A 25568-nucleotide genomic window follows, 5' to 3' on the forward strand; every position below is an offset into this window, starting at 1 on the left:
GCGTTCGCCCATAAAACCCGCCTGGTACTGCCCCACGAACTCCCTTGCAATTGGTGCTAGTCGACGGCATAAAATTTGGGAGTGTACCTTGTAGGCGGCGTTCAGCAATATGATTGCGCAGTAGTTGCTACAATCCAGCTTATCGCCCTTTTTGCTTTTTGTAGATGGGACACACGACACCTTCCATTCACTCCAGCGGCAAAACTTCTTCCTACCAAATCTTGGTAATGACCCAGTGCAGCGCTCTAGCCAGTACTTCACCACCGTGTTTAAATAGCTCTAATGGTAGTTAGTCAACCCCAGGGGCTTTGTTGTTCTTCAGCCGGCCAATCTGCTCCTGGATTTCCTGAAGATCAGGAGCCGGTAGAATTATGTCCTGCGCGCGTTCTCCCAGGTTCATCACCATTTCGCAATCTTCGTCTGCCACATCGTCATTCAGGTGTTCTTCGTAGTGCTGCCTTTGGATCACCTCACGGTCGTTCGTAAGAAGGTTCCCGTTTATGTCCTTGCACATATCAGGCTGTGGCACGTGGCCCTTTACGTGAACGGTTCAACTTCTCATAGAACTTTCGTGTGTTATTAGTGCGGTACAGTTGCTCCGTCTCTTCACGGTCTCGATCTTCCTGCTGACGCTTTTTCCTCCGGAAAATCGAGTTTTGTCTGTTCCGCGCCTGTTTATATCGTGCCTCATTCGCCCTCGTGCGGTGTTGCAGCAATCTCGCCCATGCTGCATTCTTCTCTTCTATTAACTGCTCACATTCGCCGTCATACCAGTCGTTTCTCCGATCCGGGGGCACCGTGCCAAGTGCAGCGGTTGCGGTGCTACCAATGGCGGATCGAATATCTCTCCAGCCATCTTCAAGAGACGCTGCGCCTAGCTGCTCTTCCGTTGGGAGTGTCACTTCCAGCTACTGCGCGTATTCTTGGGATAGTTCACCGTCTTGTAGCCGCCCAATATTAAGCCGCGGCGTCCGACTTCGACGCGTGTTGTACACCGTCGAGAGTTTTGAGCGCAGGCATACTGCAACGAGGTAGTGGTCGGATTCAATATTCGCACTGCGGTAAGTGCGGACGTTCGTGATGTCGGAGAAGAATTTACCGTCGATTAGAACGTGGTCGATTTGGTTTTCCGTTTCTTGGTTGGGTGATCTCCATGTGATCCGCGGGAGGCTGCGAAGTTTATGCATCGTTGGCCGTTGTCATTCGATACGGTGTGCAGACTATCCGGTCCGATGACCGGTATATACATTTCCTCCCTTCCTACCTGTGCGTTCATGCCACCGATGACGATTTTGACGTCCCGCAGTGGGCATCTATCGTATGTCTGCTCCAGCTGTGCGTAGAATGCTTCTTTCTCGTCGTCGGGTCTCCCTTCGTGTGGGCAGTGCACGTTGATGATGCTATAGTTGAAGAAACGGCCTTTAATCCTCAGCTTGCACATCCTTGCGTTGATTGGCTGCCACCCAATCACGCTTTGGCGCATCTTTCCCAGCACTATGAAGCCGGTTCCCAGCTCGTTGGTGGTGCCACAGCTTTGGTAGAAGGTAGCCGCCCGATGCCCGCTTTTCCACACTTTCTGTCCTGTCCAGCAAATCTCCTGCAGCGCCACGACGTCGAAGTTGCGGGGATGTAATTCATCGTAGATCATCCTGTCGCAACCTGCGAAACCTAGCGACTTGCAGTTCCATGTTCCAAGCTTCCAATCGTGATCCTTTATTCGTCGCCTAGGTCTTTGCCGATTATATCGAGTCGCATTATCTCTTATATTGTTCGTAATTATTGGTTTTCCAGGCGGCTTATTGGGCCTGCGCAAACCTCCTGTCTCGCCGGAGGGCCGTCGTGTCAGGGCTGTTTAGCGTCCCACCTAACACCAGGACTTGGGCTTGTGCGCTTTGAGCGGCACACGGTCGCTTTGGCGGAGCCTACTTGCGGATACATGCAGCTTTTTATAGAGATTTAACAGGGCCCACTGTCAAACCCCACCACATCCTAGGCAGGCGCCACAACTCGCAGATGGCCTGGGGAGGGATCGTCAAGCCCTTGGACAAAGTCCCTGCTGCCCCAAACTGCCCCCTCACTTTGCGAATGTTTCCTGAATTTCCTGAAATTCATTCAATTTACAAGCAGACAACGCAAGAAACATACACCCCCCTATGCTGCTCAAGCACTTCGGCGCCAACAGCACTTTTTCGTGCTTCTTGTGACGACCGCCAGACGTCAAAATGATCTACTATGTGCTTTCTTGCCTCATAGGTATTTACTTCTATCAGTGCTAAAAATAGAACAGAAGCACGGCTTGCTGTACACGGAGAACCTCGTAAACTCATTAAAGGGTAAATTTTCACTCATTTTGAAGTATAAGTGGATCTACTCATATAATGAGTAAATCACGTTTTACTCATAAATGAGTAAACGTAATATATGTCAAAAATGTTGCATTTTACCCATTTAGGGAAATTGAATTTTGGCGAAAATGGGTAAAAAACTCTCATTTTTGGGAATGGAGATAGAATGAAAAATAATAAAAATGGGATTTATTCCAGATTCAAGGAAAAGTACAACAAAAAAAATGCTCACATGTATTTGTTTATTTAATATATTAATGAATTTTACATTCTATTAAAGTTAGAGCTGATACATTGATATTTTTTTCTTTAATCTAGGCAGCCCGCATCTTGGTTTTGTCCATCGGTTCCGATCCTGTTAATTCAAAAAACTAACTGTTAGGTTATTTACATTCAGTTTAATATATTTTCAATTACTTACGTTCAAGTTGCTCCATGGTTCACGCGTAGAATCAGGTCACAATAAACCTTGTAATTTCCGCAAGGCCGTAATACGCAACTGGCAGCTTCATGTTAAACAAAAACTGCCAAAGACTTTTTTCACCCATTTATGGGTTTGAAAATAAACGTTTTTGAAGTTGGTCAACATTCTCAAAATGAGTGGTTTTTCACCCATTTCAAGTTGTCAAATTTTCCACATTTTCTGACAGCTTTATATGAGATCAAAAAATGGTTATTTTTTTACTCATTAATGAGTTTACGAAGTTATCCGTGTACGCGCGTACGGGCTGTGTATTGTCAATAGAGGTAATAAACTATAGAGGACGATTGTCGCTGTCGTCACTGGCGAAACATCTTTTGCTGGCGAGGATAGGGCGCTAAATGTCAACGAAAGAAAAATCAGTACGTTTTGACAGTAGATTCTCTGGATGTGATACACTGCGCGGCATTTGTAATGTTCCTAAATCGGGACTTGCACAAAACTTCACACGGGGAATCACTGTCGAAAGGTACGGCCGCGCCAAACGATACACCCACAAGAATCAAGTAAACGGGTGCAGAAAGCGCGGCGGTACCTTTCCTGAAGGGTTCGCCGCGTGCAATTTTGACAAAATCAGACAATACAATGCGATGCCTGATGGACGCTTAAGCCGACCGATGCGCAGTGGCGGAAACCCGTACAAAGAAAGATTCGTTTTTTTTCGCAAGGCTCACACATATTGTGAATGAGCTAATTCCTTAATTTGTTGATTGTACACTCTGAAATAAATCTATACTAAATAGATTAAAAGTCATACTAAATGACTATTTGCCTGGTTGACCCCATACTTGTTTAACTCGCAAAAATACGGCCAATGTATAACTTTTCATGTTCCATATTTAAAGTGCTAAAATATATCAATTCTATACTTTCGCCTCTAATGCTATCATGAACATGTACGTCCAAGTTTGGAAGATGATATTAGCATTTCCATATCATTGTAAATCGTTTAACTTCACGTAGAAGTAACACACACGAAATCATTAATTTAGTGTACTACCCGGTGGGGGCATCCATCAATTCAGCTGTTATTGGTCGACGGTACAGCAGCAGTGCCTTTCTCTGCTTTGTTCTCTTCCGAGGCAGCCAAGTTGGTTGCGACGAGACGGACGCAATGAGAAAACAGAACTGTGCAATAAAAATCCTATTCGACTAAATGCTGATGTCATATTAGAAATTTGGAGACAGTACTCGTCGATAGCAATTCCTTCCGCACGCGATGGCATATGAGCAAATCAAACCACCTTCCTTTTGCCAGTGGAGATATATCAGCTTCCACACTGATATTCTTCCTCCCCTTCATACGGGAGCTTGGTAGAAGGAAGGTCGCGATATATGCCATCACAAATATTGCCCTCCGCTCGCTTTCAAATCGACTTCTATAAAAACATTCTTCATGCCTGCCGTATCCTAACGGAACTATCAATTCTATACTTTCGCCTCTAATGCTATCATGAACATGTACGTCCAAGTTTGGAAGATGATATTAGCATTTCCATATCATTGTAAATCGTTTAACTTCACGTAGAAGTAACACACACGAAATCATTAATTTAGTGTACTACCCTCGGTGGGGGCATCCATCAATTCAGCTGTTATTGGTCGACGGTACAGCAGCAGTGCCTTTCTCTGCTTTGTTCTCTCCGAGGCAGCCAAGTTGGTTGCGACGAGACGGACGCAATGAGAAAACAGAACTGTGCAATAAAAATCCTATTCGACTAAAATGCTGATGTCATATTAGAAATTTGGAGACAGTACTCGTCGATAGCAAATCCTTCCGCACGCGATGGCATATGAGTTAAATCAAACCACCTTCCTTTTGCCAGTGGAGATATATCAGCTTCCACACTGATATTCTTCCCTCCCCCTTCATACGGGAGCTTGGCAGAAGGAAGGTCGTGCGATATATGCCATCACAAATATTGCCCTCCGCTCGCTTTCAAATCGACTTCTATAAAAACATTCTTCATGCCTGCCGTATCCTAACGGAACTATCAATTCTATACTTTCGCCTCTAATGCTATCATGAACATGTACGTCCAAGTTTGGAAGATGATATTAGCATTTCCATATCATTGTAAATCGTTTAACTTCACGTAGAAGTAACACACACGAAATCATTAATTTAGTGTATAACTTTTGTTTATACTGTATTTAGTATAACTTTGAAATATATGCAAATAGAATACTTTGCAAGAAATGATTCATTGCTTTGATTATCTTCTATTCAGCCTGTCAAAAAATAGAAATAAACAAACCTGATTCTTTTTAAACTACATAAACATAATTTATTCCAAATTATATTTACAATAATGCAATTAAAATGGTAGCTTCCAAACTTTCCGCCGAGAGCGTTGCCAAAGATGTGCTTTTCGGTGGCAGCGATGAACAGTCAGAAGAATCGTTGAACACTAAACATTTTGAGGATACTTTTTCCAGTTCATCTGGAAATAAAAATGAAATAGATTGATAATAGTTTCATCTAATAAAAGCGATAGAATTATCGTACCGTATATAAACTGACTGCCTCGGGACTGCCCCCAGACATTTTCTCTGGTTATGGAACACTGCCCAGGATGATGACACCGAGTATAGCTTAAGTCGTACGATTGGAGTCGACGGGGCAGTTACCTGACGAACGACCCTAATTCCCTTCCGTGGTTTGAACGCAAACGTGGACTCACCTCCGATAAGGTGTGCCATCCTTTTTTCTTGCGGTAAATATCTGAATGTACACTTGATTGTGTCTCTCAGATTGTGTCCAGGCGTGCATGTTATAGGATATCAGCGTCAGGTCAGGTCTACATAAAAAAAAAACAATCGAAATAAAATACCCTAAATATTTTACATTAGTCTTCCCAGGTCCTTACCTTTGTTGGTTTAAATATATTATGTTAGTTATGTTTGTTGGTAGTGCGATGCGTTCTAGACTTTATTTATATAATAAAACTATTGAAAATCGCGGCACTTCACATAGATTACAAGAACATCACGTGGTGAAGCAAAAATCAACTTTTTCTCAAGACAGAATGCTAATGAAAAATATGTTTGAGTTATTCTGACTTAGGTTAAATTATAATCCTATAGATAGTATACATTTCAAACTGAAGCAGTATAACATTAAAAAATGATACAAAAGCTTAATTTGAAATCTTTCTTGGGTTTATTCTATTTCTGAGTGTAGCTTGTAAATTCAATTTTTGGTGACTTGGTTAAAAAGTTGATGCTGTAAAGCATCTCCTAAACAAATGTGTATGGGCAAATTAAATTCGAAAAATTCTTTTAGTCTGACATTTATATGGGGGCCCGCCACTGTGCGACGGCACATTGCCATTCCTTTTTTCACGCGCATTCGTACGGGAGAGCGTTGAACAAAGCACGATGCATTTTGAAATTGCTACATGAGTATGTGATATAGGGTATTTGTGTTTTTCTTAGCGCATGATAGCAATAAGACATGAGAAAAGTTATGTATGACGTTTAGCATAGGAGAGGGTTTTTTAATTACTGAACGGATATCGGATAACGGATGTTTGTAATTTCCATAGGGTACCCGTACCTTGAGTAGTGAGAGGTAGTGGGTTCTTATTAATATTTCCCATTACAGGCATACCTCGATAGTACGTACCCTCGATAGTGCGTACCCTCGATAGTACGTACCCTCGATTGTACGTACATTTTACCTTGATAGTACGTACAAAAAAAATTTTTTTTTTCGTTCGATTTTCTGTACGATTTTAGTAAAAATTTGAATATGCTTTTGATCATGGCACATGCGGGGTCCTTCATGTTTTACGTAATAATTTCACAACTGATTTAAACACCATCGTGAGGTTATAACGAATTTAGTAGCAAAATTAAAAAAAAAGCAGCGTGTCATAAATGTTTGCCAGTCTTACGTAACACATATTATACTATTATTTTGAACAATTGAAGGAACATCTGAAACAGCTGAGCGATGCCGAGCGCGTCCAAGCCCTCATAAAGCAGAATATCAAGAGGAAGAGCAAGAGGAATTCTTTTGTCTTGGACGCGTTTGCATACGCATTCGCGTGAATTTGTCACCGGCATAAGAGTGTTATGAGCAATAATTGAAATTTGATGGGTATGATTTTCTTAGAAAGCATATTAGCTATCCACTTAATTTAATTGAACAATTAAATCATTTGTTTGAGAAACTGCATAAGTCCATTTTACACTATATCGCGAAAACAACAAAAAACTGTTTTTGAACAAATTTGCACCGAATCTTTTGATTTCTTCGATACAGATCAATAGTTTTTGGCAAAACTCAACACCCTGGGGCATTTTTAGTGCAAAAAATATAAGCATTACTCCACAATTGCTCTTCAAAGTACGTGGACATATGTAGTTTCTCAAACAAACGAAAAAAATTTCATACATTCCTGAACAAAATTTTTTTTTTCGTATTTTTTGCCAGAATACGTATTTTTGGACGAGGATTCAGAATATATAAAAATCTCATTTTGGCCAAAAATGTTACATATGCAGTTTCTCAAACAAACGGTTCAATTATTATGTTTATGAATTATTTTATCTATCAAGGAAATTAGTTCCAGTTCTAGAACCCTACCCCAAGCATTAGTTCATCTGCTGAAAGACCAGAAAATATTTCCCCGAGGAGTAAATTAATTCCATCATGGGAATGGTGATTCATAAAATTGAATTTTCGGCAAGATATTTTACTGTTTAATTAAGTTTATTAGTAAGCTTTAGCTCCAAATTTTCTTCTTGAGAAACAAATTAGCAGCGTTACTAAATGAGGAAAAAGGTTGGTCGAAAATTTCCTCTGAGACGTCTTACTGGGATTTCGGAAGAAGTTTATCCTGAAACAGTAGTTCCTCCCAAGGGTTCTTCCTGGGATACCTTGGTAGTTTGGTCGAAAATTCTATACATGATTTAACTCAATATAGACCTGCGCGCCGTTTGAAATTTTATCGACGGTGAGGCGTGATAAATCATTTTCATCTAGTGACAGTGGCGCACGCATACCAGGAATGACAATATTATGAAACTAAGATGAACCTCCGATCTGTTTTCACAGGGTTCTAGTACTAATCATCCCCTTTCAGGAAAGCATGCGATCAAAATATTCTATCGGTGAAAATTTAAGAAAATTAGATTTCAAGATTTTGCGGGGGTTGGATATAAAGGTTGAGATAGGAAAAATTGTCGAAATTCAAATTAGCATAACTTTTCGTAAAATAATTCACTTTTGATAAACATGAAACCATTGAATGCTAAATGTTTTCTAGGTTTTACCTCAGATTGAATTTCACATCGGTCTGAAGATATTCCAGATATTCCAGAATTCCAAGGTTGGTGGAAAATGTTTTTCTTCCACTGATGCTTTTCATTATTTGAGCTTTGAATATTGTTATTGTCTTCCTCAGGAAATAGCACTAGTCCAATGCGGGCTATATGTCGATAATCCGCCAGGAATTCTCAGATATATGGTCGTTTCCGGGAATATGAACGAATTGATAATTGAAATCATGGAAAGTCATTGTTCAAGACGATGATTATAGAGATTTTAAGGATGTTAATCATGTGGACTGACTTCCTTAGAATAAGTTGGTGGAATTGGTTAGTTTTGGAATCAATAGATGCATTCTACAAGACCCATTTTACCAAATTCAAACTTGATTCTAAAAGTGAAGAGCCGAAATTCAGCTTTGCAAAGAAGAGAGAAACCAAATGTCTATGAAAATACGTACTTATGTTAATTAAATTCCGTTTTTCACAACAAATGAACGTGCCAAATGAAATCCAACAACCCACATGCATTCTACAATGCCCATTCTACAAAATTTAAACTTTATTCTAAAAGTGAGGAGCCGAAATTCAGCTTTGCAGAGAAGAGAAAACAAATGTCTATGAAAATACGTACTTTTGAATTGAATTGAATTCAATTCAATTCCGTTTTTCACAACAAATGAACGTGCCAAATGAAATCCAACAACCCATATGCATTCTACAAGGCCCATTCTACAAAATTTAAACTTTATTCTAAAAGTGAGGAGCCGAAATTCAGCTTTGCAGAGGAGAAAAACAAATATCTATGAAAATACGTACTTTTGTGAATGAAATTCCGTTTTTCACAACAAATGTACGTGCCAAATGAAATCCAACAACCCACATGCATTCTACAAGGCCCATTCTACAAAATTCAAATTTAATTCTTAAAATGAGGAGCCAAAATTCAGCTTTGCAGGGGAGAGAAATCAAATTTCTTTGAAAATACGTACTTTTGGGTTGGGAATTAAATTTCGTTTTTCACAACAAATGTACGTGCCAAATGAAATCCACATGCATTCTACAAGGCCCATTCTACAAAATTCAAACTTTATTCTAAAAGTGAGGAGCCGAAATTCAGCTTTGCAGAGGAGAAAAACAAACTTCTATGAAAATACGTATTTTTGTGAATGCAATTCCGTTTTTCACAACAATTGAAAGTGCCAAATGAAATCCAACAACCCATATGCATTTTACAAGAACCATTTTACAAAATTCAAACTTTATTCTAAAAGTAAGGAGCCGAAATTCAGCATTGCAGAGGAGAGTAACCAAATTTCTTTGAAAAGACGTACTTTTGTGAAATAAACTCCGTTTTTCACAACAAATGAACGTGTCAAATAAGATTCAACAACTTACTTAGATCTTGTACGATGTCTTCTATATAATTCAAACCTCTTTCTTAAAGTTATAAACCGAAAACCAGCTTTACAGAACAGAGAAACCAAATTCCCATAAGAATACGTAGTTTTGTGAATTTAAACCCGTTTTTCTCAAAAACTGGACGTGTTACAAAAAATCTGAATACATGACTGAATTCAGCGAAGAAAAATCTTTCAAGTACACTGAGAATGGTTGAAGGGAGTAAAACACTGTTGACTACTGTAATTCTACACAGCATGGAAGTTGTCTTTCCTATATCAATACCTATAATCAAACTCTATAGATCCAAAAGTTAAAAGTTAAATGTAAATACGTTACGTTTATACAAGTCTCTACGTCTACTCGCGGTTATGTTGAAAACATTACCCATTGCTCGTTTTTCTCCTATTAGTCGCAAGTTTCATTACTGCGCATCTGGTGCGCTGTATAGCGCATCTGGTTGCGAACAATGTGCACCAGTTGCGCAATGATGCGCTATAAGTTGAACCCGAATAAAAGCGGTTTTCGACTGGAATCATAATACATCCAAAATTCGGCTTTACATCTGTATTTAGGTACGTCGCCCCAATTACGTTGATGCATATTACATTTCTTTGTGCTGTGTACTTACATTGTTTATAAAAATATAGCAATACCAATCTATATTGGCGACGCCGGTGAAGCGGGCTATTGTTACTGCTGCTACCTACAGCAGCAGGCGCAGATAAGTGGAAGAGATTGCTTTTTGTTCTCCCGTTACAGAGCGGAACTAATAGAAATAAATTGAATTAATTTTTATTCTTGATATTTTTTCTATTTAGCTATTAAGTTATAAGTTAGCATAAGCAATAATCATCCTTCCACCTTGCGAGGTGAGAATGGAGGCAGAGACAGTAGGGTTGGGCCTCCAAAAGATAGTACTCGCACACGATTGTACCATGCGGCTTCGCCTGGGCCTTGGGTTGTTTACTTTCGGCAGAAAGTGAAGAGCCTAGATTTCCTGGGCATAAAACGAGATTTGACGCGTCGTTTTACGAAGCTTGAATTCAGTCAAATCAACAGAAACAAATTACGCATCACCGCACCTACATACCAGGTGGCGAATGAAATTGCGAAAGACAAGGCGTACAATATTGAATATTTAGTTTATGTGCCCTCGCGGGAGGTCGAGATAGAAGGTGTAATCAACGCAGCGAGCCTGACTTGTAAGGATGTGCTTGCAGGGAAAGGTCGCCTAAAGAATGCCCTGCAATCTACCGTGGATATTCTGGACTGCAAGGAATTGCAACCACGGTAGATGGTAAAAAGGTATATTCTAAGTCAGGCTCTCTTCGGGTGACATTCGCCGGTTCGATGCTCCCAAAATATGTCGATATAGAAAATATGTTGTTTCCGGTGCGTCTTTTTGTGCCAAGGGTATTTAATTGTACCAATTGCAAACAACTTGGTCACACTGCCGAGTTTTGTGACAACAAACCACGTTGTGCTAAATGCTTCGAAAGTCATCGGGAGGAGTCCTGTCAGCAACAAGCCACAAAATGTGCTTATTGTGGTATGGCTCCAGCCCATGGTTTGCAAGATTGCCCGGTGTACCCCAAAAAGTGAAGCGCTCGTTGGTACAGCGCTCCAAGCAGACTTATGCGGAGATGGTTAAAGCGCAAGACTCATCCGCCGATACCACTGCAAAGGCTGCTATTTCAGCTACCGTTCAAGTAAGTGATTACTACGATTCCATTTCCATTGACGAATTGGACTCTGATGTAGCCGACATGGATAATTCTGCGGAGGTACACGTGCCCGAAAAGAGGAAGCAACCGTCTTCCCCGGGATCGCGCCGTAAGAAATCAAAAGTCATCCATAAAGCTTGCCAAAATCTGAAGGCAATGGGGGATTATTTAAAATCCCGAAGCAACCTGTCTTCACTGCTCCTTTAGATCCTAGTTGCAGCAAGACATTCCCGCCATTGCCAAAAACGGATGTTCCAAAGAAACATCCGATTAGGACTATCAACGAAAAAAAGAATGTTACTCGCACTTCTAGAAAAAGAATTCCGTCCAAGCGAGGGTTGATCTCCTTTAAGGACCTTGTGGACCGTTTTTTGAATTTATTCAATATTCCGATTTCATTGAGGCCAATCATTGACCTCTTTATACCAACAGTGGAAAGTTATCTGAAGCAATTGACTGTTTCATGGCCCCTTCTTGCAGGAATTGTATCTTTCGATGGATAATACGGCTACTACACAAGATACAATCACTGTGCTGCAGTGGAACTGTCATAGTCTTAAAAATAAATTAGACGTGTTCAAGTTTTTGATTCGCAATTCCGATTGCGATATATTTGCACTCTGTGAAACATGGCTTTCTTCTGAAGATGAAATCAACTTCCACGATTTTAACATTATTCGCCAAGATCGGGATGACCACTATGGTGGCGTTCTTTGGGGATCAAAAATGCTACTCCTTCTACAGAATTCCCATTCCGACTGTTCCCGGCTTAGAAATTGTCGCATGCCAAGTAAATGTGAAGAATAAAGATCTTTGCATAGCTTCAGTGTACATTCCTCCAAATGCCTCTATTAATCGTCGACATTTTTGGAGCGCAGTCTCCTCCTATCATCCCCAGTATTGATATTGGGTGATATGAACGCACATGGTATTGGATGGGGCGAAACGTATGACGATTATAGAGCGCCTATTTTCTGTGACGATTTCAATTTGAATATTTTGAACACTGGTGAAGTAACTCGAATAGGACCAAATGGTCAACAAAGCCGTATTGATCTGTCTTTATGTTCAAATTCACTATCATTAGATTGCACGTGGAAGGTAATTCAAGATCCCCATGGTAGTGACCATATGCCGATAGTCACCACAATTAACAGTGGCTATCAACAATCTGAGCCAGTTAATGTTCCTTTCGATCTCACGAAGAACATTGACTGGCAAAAATTTGCATCGGCGGTAAAAATTGGTATTGACTCAACTGATACTCTTCCACCTTTGGATGAATACTTACTTGATACTTGATGGGCTACAGCTCTTCGATGAACCTACGCCGAATGGAGTATCCTTCTCCACTGGACTCGATCCTGGGCCAATCGCTTCCAGTCGCCCTGAACATTGAGCGCCCTCAGGTCCTCTTCAACTGCAAAAAGCCATCGTGTACGCGGCCTTCCACGAAGCCTGCGGCCTCTTCCGGGTTCTCTACTAAATATTATCTTCGCTTGTCGTTCTTCCGGCATACGAACAACGTGACCAGCCCACCGTAGTCTGCCGTGTTGTAAAAGCTTAATAATATCCAGCCCTTTATACACCTGGTACAATTCGTGATTCATGCGACGCCGCCAGATACCGTTCTCCTGTTTACCGCCGAGTATTGTCCGCAGCACCTTACGCTCAAACACTCCGAGAGCTCTCCGATCAGCCTCCTTTAACGTCCATGTCTCATGGCCGTATAAAGCCACCGGAAGAATCAGAGTAGTATACAGCGCGAGTTTTGTTTTCGTTTGCAGACTACGAGACTTAAGCTGGTTACGAAGTCCGTAATAAGCCCTATTTGCAGCTGCAATACGCCTTTTCACCTCGCGGGTAACATCATTATCGCACGTCACTAATGTTCCAAGATACACAAATTCTTCTACCACTTCAAATTTTTCACCATCCAGCACTATTTCTACCACCACCACTAATGAACCCACGTTGATTGCGGGCGACCCTGTGCTTCGTTTTGCTGGTATTGATCGTGAGTCCAATCCTCGCTGTCTCCTCTTAAAAGGCGCAAAAGCCTCGTCCACGGCACGGCGATCAATTCCGATAATATCGATATCGTCCGCAAATCCCAGGAGCATATGCGATTTCGTGATAATGGTACCGCTTCTTTGCACACCAGCTCTCCTAATCGCTCCCTCGAGCGCTATATTGAACAGTAGGTTCGAGAGTGCATCACCCTGCTTTAATCCATCTAAGGTAACAAATGACGTCGAAATTTCATCCGCAACCCTTACACTTGATTTCGATCCGTCCAACGTTATACGAATCAGCCGTATCAGTTTCGCCGGAAAACCATGTTCAAGCATAATTTGCCATAATTCATTCCGTTTCACTGAATCGTACGCCGCCTTGAAATCAATAAACAGATGATGTGTCTGCAAGTTGTACTCCCGGAATTTATCAAGGATTTGTCTCAGGGTAAACATTTGATCCGTCGTTGATCGGCCCTCACGAAAACCTGCTTGGTATTCGCCGACGAAGGACTCTTCAAGCGGTCTCAATCTGTTGAACAGAATACGGGACATAATTTTGTACGCCGAATTAAGGAGGGTTATTCCTCGGTAATTGGCGCACTCCAGTCTGTGCCCTTTCTTAAAGAGAGAGGGCAAATGAGGCTGTCCAACCAGCTAGCAGTCATTCCTCGTCTTCCCATTTTCGACATAATATGGTCAGAACTTCGTAAAGCTGCTCACTGCCATGTTTGAGAAGTTCAGCCGGGAGCTGGTCCTTCCCCGCAGCCTTATTGTTTTTCAGCTCTTTGACAGCTTTTTTAACCTCATCTAGTGTAGGTGATTCCACAGCTTGTCCATCGTCGCTAATATTTATTCTGTTCTCCGATGCACCGTCACTTCCTCCATTCAACAAAGCCTCGAAGTGTTGCTTCCACCTGACGGGAGATGGCGCTGTCTTTCTCCGCACGTATAGATAGTGGGATATATAGATGAGCGAAGATAAATCCTCTGTCTCCAAACGAACTGTCAAACGTGTCTCCAAACGAGCATGACGTCACGATTTCAATGGAAACGTTAAGGGCTGTGACGTCATATGCGCGTGTGCACGGGCAAAAAAATCGACTCAGCCATGCTTTCGCTCATCTATAGATTCTACTATCTATATCCGCACGCCATTGACAGACTCATAAAACCTCCGCATATCGTTCTGCTCCATTTTTTCCTGCGCCTCACTAATCACTTGTTCTTCGTACTCTTTTTTCTTCCTGCGGTGGGTTCGTTTTTCGGCTGCTCTTGCTTCCTTGTACCGATCTCTATTCGATCGGGTACCTAACACCAACATCCGGCTTCTGGCAACGTTCTTCTCGTCTGTCACTCTCTGGCACTCCACATCGAACCAACCCGTCCTGGGTCGCCTCTGTGCAGTGCCTACCACTTCTCGTGCTGTTGTGCTCACCGCTCCATGGATCGACTCCCATAGATCGTTGATGTTGTCGCTAACGTTGATTGCACTTATCCGTTCGTCGAGCTTCTGCCGGTACTCAGCCGATAATCTTTCTACCGACATTCGCTGGATATTAGAACGCATCGTGATCTTTCGTTCGATACAGTTGACAACCGTGATCGAATTTTACTGACAACGAGGTAGTGATCAAAGTCAATGTTCGGACCTCTGAATGTCCGCACATCGATAACATCCGAGAAATAGCGCCCATCCACCAGAACATGGTCTATCTGGTTGCAAGTTTCACCATTTGGGTGTCTCCAGGTGTGCTTTCGGATGTTCTTTCGTGCAAAGTAGGTGCTACTGATGGCCATCCCTCTGGTAGCAGCAAAATTTACTAGCCGTAGGCCGTTGTCATTTGTAGCGAAGTGAAGGCTCTCCCTACCTATTATAGGATGGAAAAGTCCTATCTACCGACTTGAGCTTTAGCGCCTCCGATAACAATTTTCACGTCATGCTTTGGGCACTCTCCATAGGCTTTATCAAGACATTCATAAAACGTGTCCTTCACGTCGTCGGATTTATCGTTTGTCGGTGCGTGAACGTTGATTAGGCTGTAATTGAAGAATTTGCCCCGTATCCTCCTTTGGATGAATATCGATTCCTTATTGAGTTGATTCAAAAAAGCGCACTAGAAGCTCAGAAACGACCCGTTCCAAGTGCATCTGTCATCAGAAGACCAGCCACTCCTGGATGGGATGATGAATGTACTAAGTTGTATTCTGAGAAATCTGATGCCTTCAAGGCCTTCCGTAAACATGAAGGTCCGAGCTTTTTGAAGAGTATTTGAGGCTCGAAAGAAAACTCAAAAATCTTCTCAAGGCAAAAAAACGTAGCTACTGGCGACGTTTTGTTGAGGGACTATCACGAGAAACCTCAATGACAACACTTTGGAAAACGGCTCGCAACATGCGGAACCGCATTTCCACCAATGAGAGTGAAGAATACTCCAATCGATGGATATTCAACTTCGCAAAAAGGTCTGCCCAGATTCCGTACCAGCAGAACCGCTATTTCGAGAATCAGTAACTGATCCCGGTTCTTTAGGTGGACCATTCTCAATGCTGGAACTTTCTATGTCTCTTCTTTCATCGAATAACTCTGCTCCGGGATGCGATAACATCAAATTCAATCTTCTTAAAACCTCCCAGATATCGCAAAAAGACGATTACTTGACCTGTACAACTGTTTCATGGAGTACAACATTGTGCCACCTGAATGGCGACAGGTCAAAGTAATAGCTATTCAAAAGCCTGGGAAACCAGCGTCTAATCACAATACATACCGACCGATTGCCATGCTATCATGCATGAGAAAATTATTGGAAAAAATGATCCTTTCAAGAGTCGACCATTGGGCCGAACAAAATGCATTGCTTTCAAATACTCAGTTTGGATTTAGAAAAGGGAAAGGAACAAACGATTGTCTAGCGTTGCTCTCTTCAGATATTCAGCTGGCCTTTGCGCACAAGGAGCAATTGGCTTCAGTATTCTTGGATATTAAGGGCGCTTTTGATTCAGTTTCCATAGAAGTACTGTCAGACAATCTGCACAGTAATGGATTACCCGTTATTTTGAATAATTTCTTGTACAATTTGTTGTCATAAAACAAATGAACTTCACACTCGGCACTCCTGACAACTTCCAGAACTAGTTACATGGGCCTTCCCCAAGGTTCATGTTTAAGTCCCTTGCTTTATAATTTCTATGTTAAAGATATTGACAATTGTATGGAAGAACAATGCACGCTGAGACAACTTGCAGATGATGCCGTGGTCTCTCTAAGAGGTCCATGTGCAGATGTCTTGCAAGGACCATTGCAAAGTACCCTGGATAATCTGACTGTTTGGGCCAGACATCTAGGGATCCAGTTTTCACCGCAAAAAACTCAGTTTGTTGTGCTTACTAGGAAGCGGTACCCAGCTCAACTGAAACTAAAACTGTTGAATGATGACATTAACCAATCTTTATCTTCTAAATACCTTGGGGTCGTGTTTGATTCCAAATGTACCTGGAAACTCCATTTTGAGTATTTGATAGAAAAATGCCGGAAAAGGATCAAATTTTTACGTTCTATCTCCGGAACATGGTGGGGTGCTCACCCGGAAGACCTCATCAAACTCTATAGAACGACTATTCTCTCTGTTTTAGAGTATGGCTCTTTCTGCTTCCTCTCAGCAGCTGATTGCCACCTGATCAAATTGGAACGAATTCAGTATCGTTGTTTGCGTATTGCCCTTGGCTGCATGCATTCAACGCATAACATGAGCCTGGAGGTGCTTGCTGGAGTCACTCCTTTAAAGCACCGTTACTGGGAGCTCTCACTAAGAATACTCATCAAATGTGGAACTTGTCCTAGATAACTTCGAAAAAAATGCTTGAACTGACTTGCCGCTCAAGATTCCTTAGAGTTTATCTCAACTACATATCAACAGATCTTTGTCTTCCGTGTTATAATCCATCCTCGAGTTCACTTCACCAACGACAGTTCCTCCATTGAATTCGATCTATCCATGAAACATGCCATTCAAGGAATACCAGATCATCTTCGAAAATATCCATTCCCTCTCTTTTCCGAAAAATATGAACATGTCAATTGCAACAACAGATACTTCACTGATTAACTCGCATTAACGGATCCACTGGCTTCGGTGTTTTCAATGTGACTTCAACCACCTTCCGAAAACTTCAGGAACCGTGTTCGGTTTATGTTGCTGAGCTGGCAGCAATTAACTTCGCTTTGGGGATAATTTCCAATCAGCCCGTAGACCATTATTTCATCTTCTCGGATAGTCTTAGTTCTATCGAGGCACTCCGGTCGATGAAACCTGTTAAGCGTACGCATCTTACTTTCTTACAAACATAAGAGAGCAGATGTGTGTTTTGGTCGAAAGATCATTCAAGATTACCTTTGTTTGGGTCCCATCTCACTGCGCAATCTACGGCAATGAGAAGGCGGACTCGCTAGCAAAGGTGGGCGCACAGGAAGGTGAGGTTTATAATAGACAACTCTCGAACAACGAGTTTTTCCCATTAGTCCGTCAGAATACTCTTCAGAGCTGGCAAAGGAATTGGACACACAACGAACTTGGACGGTGGCTATTTTATATAGTTCCTAAAGTTTCTGGGCGAGCGTGGTTCAGAGGTGAGGACTTAAGTCGAGGCTTCATTCGCACGATGTCGAGGCTTATGTCCAATCACTATTCACTAAACGCACATCTGTACAGAATAAACCTTGTCGATAGCAACTTATGTAGGTGCGGAGCCGATTATGATGACATCGATCACGTAGTTTGGTTATGCTCGGAAAATTACGCCTCCAGAGAGCAACTATTGGATACCCTTGTGGCCCGAGATAAACAACCCCTTCAGGGAAGTTCGAGGTGTTTTGGGAGGTCTTGATGTAGTCTATATGCAGGCCATTTATGGTTTTCTTTGTTCTTCTGACATCAAAATCTAATACTTTGTTTTTTTTCTTTCTTCAAAGTTTTTTTATATCTCTGCCTTTCTGATCCGTAGAGCTCCTTAGTTCTGGCCATACAGAAGAAGCTCCCAGTTGAACCATTCTTCGAGCAAGACGACACACCACATCGTAACTGACACCAAATAACCGGATGAGCAGCTGACATTCTTTGATTATGATGATTCCCTGATTTCCGAATCCTAAGCCCTGTCCATCCTTAAACATTGTAAACCTAACTCCGACTTACCACGAGAACGTTTGCTTCAACCCTTCTCTTACTAACATAATCATAAGATGATATTTATTGTACATATCTTAAAGAACCATGGCTTCGTAAAGTGTTATAGACGCCTGAGCCTACCAAATAAACGAAACTGGAAAAAAAAAATACCAATCTATATTAACGTATAAAATCATATATGCTTGATTTATTGTTTAGCGGCAACGTTGAATTTAGCAGGAAAAAATTTCCGGGAGATCCGAACCTTCATGTTGTGCGGAATTGTCAACAAGATTATTTTTTCACCCAAAAATTGGTAAACCTGATCACCCAAATATGGGTAATACAGACTTTATAATAATATGAGTGAAATTCACCGATTTGATAAGTGAATTTTACTCATAATATCAGTAAATTTGCATTTACGCATATATGGGTGAAAGGATTACATATTTATGGGTAAACTAAGGTAAGCGTGTTGTTTATTTCTTCTTCTTCTTACAATTCGGATTGAAATTAAACCCATTAGGTTCTGCAGGGTCTGTATCTAACCTCAAACTGATGACAGATTAGTAGTACTTCGCGTTAGACTCGGGGGCAGCCAACCAATCACGAACTCGAACTTTGTCGGAGTCCTCGTCGGAGTCAGTGGAAAGTACTACTGAACTGTCAAAAAAGTTCATTTGACGAGGACCGAATTCATTCGTGACGTCATGCTGCAGAACCTAATTTGGGGAGGTGCATCGAATGAACACAATGATGTTTGAGCGGTGCGCTGTTTACTAAAAATGAACACTCTTTCATACATAGAGTTCATTCAATATGAATTGATTGGTGATTGGTTGGCTGCTCCCGAGTCCAACGCGAAGTACTACTAATCTGTCATCAGTTTGAGGTTAGATATAGACGCTGCAGAACCTAATAGCATTATGGACTAAACCACGATGATGTCACGAGTCGATTTTCAGTAAGAAGAAAACCGCATCTGAGGGCAAAGTTTACAAAAAATGAACATCAACGTGAACATCCAGTGAACTAAAAGCTCCGAATTCCCTCAAATGTTCATCGGCCCGCAGCGGATGTCATTTTTTCGAGCGAAATGAAGAAGAATCGTGAAAAAAGAAGACGCTCGTGGTTAAGTCCATTGATTTTACAGTAGAATATTTTTTATTTATTTTTCTGCTGGAAATAATCTGCAGATGGTCTACTACCTGGAAAAACCTGGAAAACCTGGAATTATCAGGGAATTTCTCTCCACCTGTAGAAAACCTGGAATTATCAGGGAATTCCTGACATAATCAGGGAAATTTCAATACCCGGTGATCATGAGTGAAATTCTCTCAAAAGATGAAAAAATCCTTTAAAATATTTGAATAAATCTACTGAAAATGTAGTGAACGTTAATGGATCGTTGTTCCGCAAAAAACGTTTTGCCATTTTTCAAAGAATTCCTGGATAATTTCCGAAGCTATTCTTGGTGAAATCTAGGAATTTATTCGGGAAATCAATTAGGTATTGCTTTGTAAATTCTTTTGAGTATCCCCTCGGAATTTTCTTGAGGAATATTTAAGAAAACTAAATTAGTTAGCATTTTTTAAAGCAATTCCTGGAGGAATTCCCGAAGGAATTTCGGGATCAGTTTTCCAAGGAATTATTCAAAGAAAACACTAAAAGAGTGTCCATAAGAATTTTTAGCAATTATTTACATTATTTCTGGAGGAATTTCCAAGATAAAATCAAAAAGAATACCCGGAGGAATTTCAAAACAAATTTCCGGACGATTTTTCGTATGGTTTCTTTAAGAAATTCCCGAAATGTGCCTAACCTGAAGGGACTTAAAAAAAAAGTTTGTGATCATTTGTGAAGGATTTTTGCTAAAGGAATTCTTTAAAGAATAGCCGAATAGGAAATAGCCGAAAGAATAGGATTCCCGAATGGATTTTTCAAAGGAGTTTCTAAAGGTATTCTCGAAATATTTCCAAAGAATTCTTAAAAGCAAAATATCCGGAAAACTCCTCCAAGTGTTTTCCCTAAGATACTTCTGAATGAGTTTCTAAAAAATCCCAAGGAATTTCAAAAAAATATCTGCAGCATTTTCCGAAGGTTTTTACAGTAAAGCAGTAATAGAATGCTAGTGGCGCTGTAACCATTGAAATTATTCTGGCAAAATTTCAGAAAATTCAGATTACGATTAGATTATTATTTATCGTAATAAATATCGCGTTAAAACGGAAAATTGAATGTATGGAGATGGCATCAGGTTGTTGTTTATCATGATATTTATGATCCTAAGGCTCTGTCTCATTTGGAGAATTAAACTTAAAAGTGACAGTTCGAAAATAACCAAATAACCCAGTCATAAGAATAGCTGGTGCTACCCAGCAATTCCAATAAGACATCGATGCAAAATGATTCGATATCTGTCAAAAGTAATCTTGCTCTGCGAGCAGGGTTATTTGATAATTATTGAAATATCACTTTTAAGTTTAATTTCAGTTTAATTCTCCAAATGAGACAGAGCCTAAATGGCGTAATCTGAATAGGCTATAACTTGGCCGTTTAACACTTATAGTACCGGTACCTTGGCTGCTAGGTCCAAGCAAACTAGATTTTGGTCAAACACTAGAACAAACTAGATGTTGGTCACCCGAACAGGTATAAGGACGTTAGGCATAGGCATGAGTACGTTAGGCATAAAGCATAGCAAAACAGCATAACATGCCCCAAAAACAGCCCTCGACATAAGGAAGGTATTATGCCTAACGTCCTTATGCCTAATGTCTTGGACCCAGCAATCTCATAAGGTACACCGGGGTAAGTGGGACCTAAAAAAATGCAAGTTTGGGAAAACTGGTACCGCATACTTAAAAAATAATTTATTTCGATGGTTTAACAACGTATACATCGTTGTATACCTTCATTGTTGATGTGTACACACAATAAAAGCCATTGATTGATTCACAGAAATATTTAAATGTGATAGAAAGAAATGTTACTGTAGGACCCACTTACCCCATTAAACGGGGCAAGTGGGACCTAGAAACCCACTCAAGTGGAACCTACGATTTTTTTATATTAAAAGAACAAATTTGAGGAAGGTATATATAATACCAATATAGTATCGAATGTTAGGCTCTGTCTCATTTGGAGAATTAAACTTAAAAGTGACAGTTCGAAAATAACCAAATAACCCAGTCATAAGAATAGCTGGTGCTACCCAGCAATTCCAATAAGACATCGATGCAAAATGATTCGATATCTGTCAAAAGTAATCTTGCTCTGCGAGCAGGGTTATTTGATAATTATTGAAATTTCACTTTTAAGTTTAATTTCAGTTTAATTCTCCAAATGAGACAAAGCCTTAGTGTTTTCAGACCGAGATAGGGTATCAGAAAGTGAGGGAGGGGGTGTGGTGTATTTGTAAATACATATGTACACTCTGTGTAGGCTACCCGAGATATGTTGAGCTCATAGTCACACTAAAGAAACGTGTTACGTCTGTAGTAACATTATGTAGATTGGGAGGTAGTAAAAGAAGTCAATAATGTTGAAACATAAATCATAATTTTATTCAGCAAATAATCAATTCATTTGAACAAATTTAATTCCTTATTATTATCAATTGGGCTTATCAAGGGACTTATCGAAGACGGATATGCTCCTTCGGGTATTTTTGTACTAAAATACCGATCGTTGGCAAAGTGTCTTCAAACCTAGCTCTTTTACAATGGTTACTTGATCCTGTTTTCTCCGCAGACCGTTTAAACTTTTTTTCTTGTCTGAATCATTTTTTCCAGCTTCCTCCATTTCCTCCTTTTTTACTTTTGATGACGCTTTTTTTGTCACTTGCCCCTCCTTAGATTTCAATCGCTGAACAGCTTCGACCGAAGTGATCACCTCAGCACCCGCACAAATTTTTCGTTTCTTAATCTTTTGCAAAGATCCACTCTGCTTGACGTGCTCCAAGAGGATTTGCTCGAACGAATTATCTCCGGGCTTATTTGTGGACTCGTTGACACCTTGATCAGAACCACCATCCGGCAGATATGGAGCATAATTTTCGCTCATGGTTGGAACTGTAGCTGGTTGATTCTCCTTGTCAGAGGAATCGTTGCAAATGTTGGTATCTTGGTGCTCATTCGTGATAGGTGCTTTTTGGGTTTTGCGACTGATATCAAAACGTTTCAGCGCCAGTGGGTTATACTTATCGTTAGAAATTACGTTGGCACAAAACGGATGGATGCCAGCTTTGCGAAAGCCACTTTTGATATTTGAAGGATCAAACTGTAACCAAATTTTGGAAATGATGTTGGAGAAAGTGGACTTTGGTAACTTAGTCCCGTAGTTATTCCTTTGCCATTTAATGACAGTTTCATCATATTTCTGCTTGAGAGGCTTGAAAACGGACAAATCCATCGGTTGCAAGAGATGGCTTGTGTGAGGAGGAAGCTTCAATATCACAACGTTTTCCTGTGAAGCTTTTTCAACAAGCGCAAGAGAGGTATGTGAGTTATGTCCATCGTAAATCAAAACGACCGGTCGCTGTTTCGGAATGCTCTTCAAGAACGTGTTACAGAAGTAGTTGGTGAAGGTATCCGTGTCCATCCAGCCATTAGTTGTTGCAGCATCCCACAGTATTCTTGATTTTTATTTGCCAACCACGAGTTCCACACATTCTTTGCCTTGAAAATGATGAGCGGCGGTAGTTTGTCGCCAGTTGCATTTGCACCCATCAATACTGTGAAGTTTTCCCGCCCTGGGCCGGCTGTTACTCTATGCTGCCTTCCCTTTTTCTCCAACTACTTTCATCCGGCTCCAAACAAAAACTTGTTTCGTCCAAGTTGTAGATCTGTTCAGGTGGGACATTCATTTCCAAAGCGATAGTCCAAAGCCCCATTTCTCCATTGTCTTTATATGTGATGCCATCCTTGCTTCCGTATCTGGAGATAGAGCAGTACTGTAGGTCTTCCGCCGGTCACACTTTTTTCTCCTCGTCTCCCGTGGATTCTGTTACACAACGTACTTTTGGGGATGTGGTAATATTTTGCCGCACTGTATAGCGATAAGACGATCCCCACCAGTGCGTAAATAAAGCCAAAATAGCAACCTCTATCATGACGCGAACTCGCACCGGTCGTTGGTAAACGGGTTTGGGAAATGTAAACGCAACCTTCGGTGAATATTTAGCGAGTTGGCAAATTTGGCGACCCGCTCCAACCGTTGCCAAACCATCACACGGAAATATAGAGTAACGCATAAATAAAAAATGTGCCGCCTTCTGAAAAATTGTTCGGTTATTCATCATCAAAACCATTGTGATGGAGGTCAGTTTAGTTTGGATTTCAACTGATTGGCGGCGCTAGTGCATATGAAATAACCTGATAGGTTAGATATCTCGAAATCTGGAAATTTTAGAATATTGGCGTCTTCTACAAAGTTGTTCGGGTGGTCAAAACCATCATGATGAAAATAAGTTTAATTTGAAATACAACCGCTTGGCGGCGCTAGTGAATTGGAAATAACCTAAAAGGTTAGATATTTCGATAGTTGAAATCTTAAGAATATTGCCCTTTTCTACAAAGTTGTTCGGATGATTAAAACCATCATGACGAAAGCAAGTTTAGTTAATAATACAACCGCTTGGCGGCGCTAGTGTATTGGAAATAACCTGATAGGTCAAGTATCTCAAAATATGTAATTTTTAGAATATTGCCGCCTTCTACAAAGTTGTTCTGGTGGTCAAAACCATTACGACCAACGCAGGATATAACCGCTTGGTGGCGCTAGTGTATAAGAAATAACCTGCTAGGTTAGATATTTCGAAAACTGAAATTTTTAGAATATTGCCGTTTTCCACAAAGTTGTTCGGGTGGTGAAAACCGTCATGATGCAAGCAAGTTTAGTTTTAAACACAATCGCTTAGCGGCGCTAGTGTATAAGAAATAAACTGATAGGTTAAATATCTCAAAATCTGGAATTTTCAGAATATTGCCGGATTCTACAAAGTTACTTGGCATAAGACAAGTTCGTACAATTCCATTTAATTCCACCACTTGGTTGTACCTTTGACAGATACTTATTTCGACTTCTACAGTAAGGCCATCTTCAGTATCTCGTACTTGACTAGATTCGATTCAACTCGAGCGCCAACGAGTATTGCGGTTTCAAACTAAACTTCTGGTTTTGACTACCCTTTTAAATTTTACATAATAACCAACCTAACAGATAATTTGGATAACTTTGTAGAAGATGGCCACTTTCTAACTCTAACGGATTTAGAAATATTTAACCTAACAGGTTATTTCTCATACACTAGCGCCGCTATGCGTATGAATTCCAAACTAAACTAGTCTCCATCATAAATGTTATGGCTACCCGAACAACTTTGTAGAAGACAAAATCTTTCTAAGTCTTATAGATCTCGAGATATCCACCTTACTAAATTATTGCATATAAGCTAGCGCCACCTAGCAGATGTGTGTCTAGCTAATCTGATAATCACAAAATGCATTACGTACATATTTATATTACAAAAGTTGGAGCGCGCTCTAAAAGATTTGAAAATAAATAATAATTTTTTCCTGATTTTATTTATTTCCGTGTTTGTCTTAATAGCAACCGGATATTCACCACCGGTGCGAAGCATGATTGCACTTCAACAACCTTGATAGAAACAACCGGTGCGAGAACAAGTGCATAAATAAAATATGAACGCATTTCTTTCCTATACTAGACACTCATTTGGATACACATCGGTGGGGATCGTCTAAACGGTTTGATTTGACGGCGTCTATTGCTTCCAGCAATGCTTCATTGGAGTAAGTAACAGGAAGTCTTTTTTTGACATAATGACGAACCATTTTCACGCGAATCCGCTGAATAGAACATTATTCCTTTATTTGTTTTCATATATCCCACTTACCCCATATATGAGAAAATACAGGGGCAAGTGAAAACATGGTAGTTTTATTGCAAAACGGAGTGGTAATACTACTATTATCACATATAATCTCTAAAACATTCACAATAGTTACCTGGAACTGATAAAACAAACAGAGAACCAATTGTGCCGGTGAAAACGGAGTGACTGAAACTGCAAGTGCTTAACTTGTTTTACAGTGCAGATGACGTTACACTGTATCGCTCCTGGTGGC

General features: G+C 40.6%; 1 protein-coding gene and 2 long non-coding RNA genes across 5 annotated transcripts in view; 1 reads left to right on the forward strand and 2 right to left on the reverse strand.

Moving 5' to 3' along the window:
* LOC134205779 (speckle-type POZ protein-like) overlaps positions 1 to 25568 on the forward strand; it is a 135781-nt gene that overhangs the window by 21221 nt on the left and 88992 nt on the right. The gene's annotated exons all lie outside the window — the stretch shown is intronic.
* Positions 2568 to 3038, reverse strand: LOC134211112 (uncharacterized). The gene is made up of 2 exons (XR_009978926.1): positions 2767 to 3038; positions 2568 to 2700 (listed from the first exon to the last, which is right to left on the reverse strand). It is a non-coding gene; the product is annotated as an uncharacterized LOC134211112 (long non-coding RNA).
* Positions 5145 to 25568, reverse strand: LOC134211117 (uncharacterized). Of its 2 annotated transcripts, none has more exons than XR_009978929.1 (3): positions 25449 to 25568; positions 5336 to 5627; positions 5145 to 5270 (listed from the first exon to the last, which is right to left on the reverse strand). It is a non-coding gene; the product is annotated as an uncharacterized LOC134211117 (long non-coding RNA). The 2 variants fall into 2 exon arrangements; XR_009978928.1 differs by lacking the exon at positions 25449 to 25568 and adding an exon at positions 5697 to 5862.

The sequence above is a fragment of the Armigeres subalbatus genome, chromosome 1 (genome assembly GCF_024139115.2).
Source record: "Armigeres subalbatus isolate Guangzhou_Male chromosome 1, GZ_Asu_2, whole genome shotgun sequence".
In the NCBI taxonomy this organism is placed as follows: Eukaryota; Metazoa; Arthropoda; class Insecta; order Diptera; family Culicidae; genus Armigeres; species Armigeres subalbatus.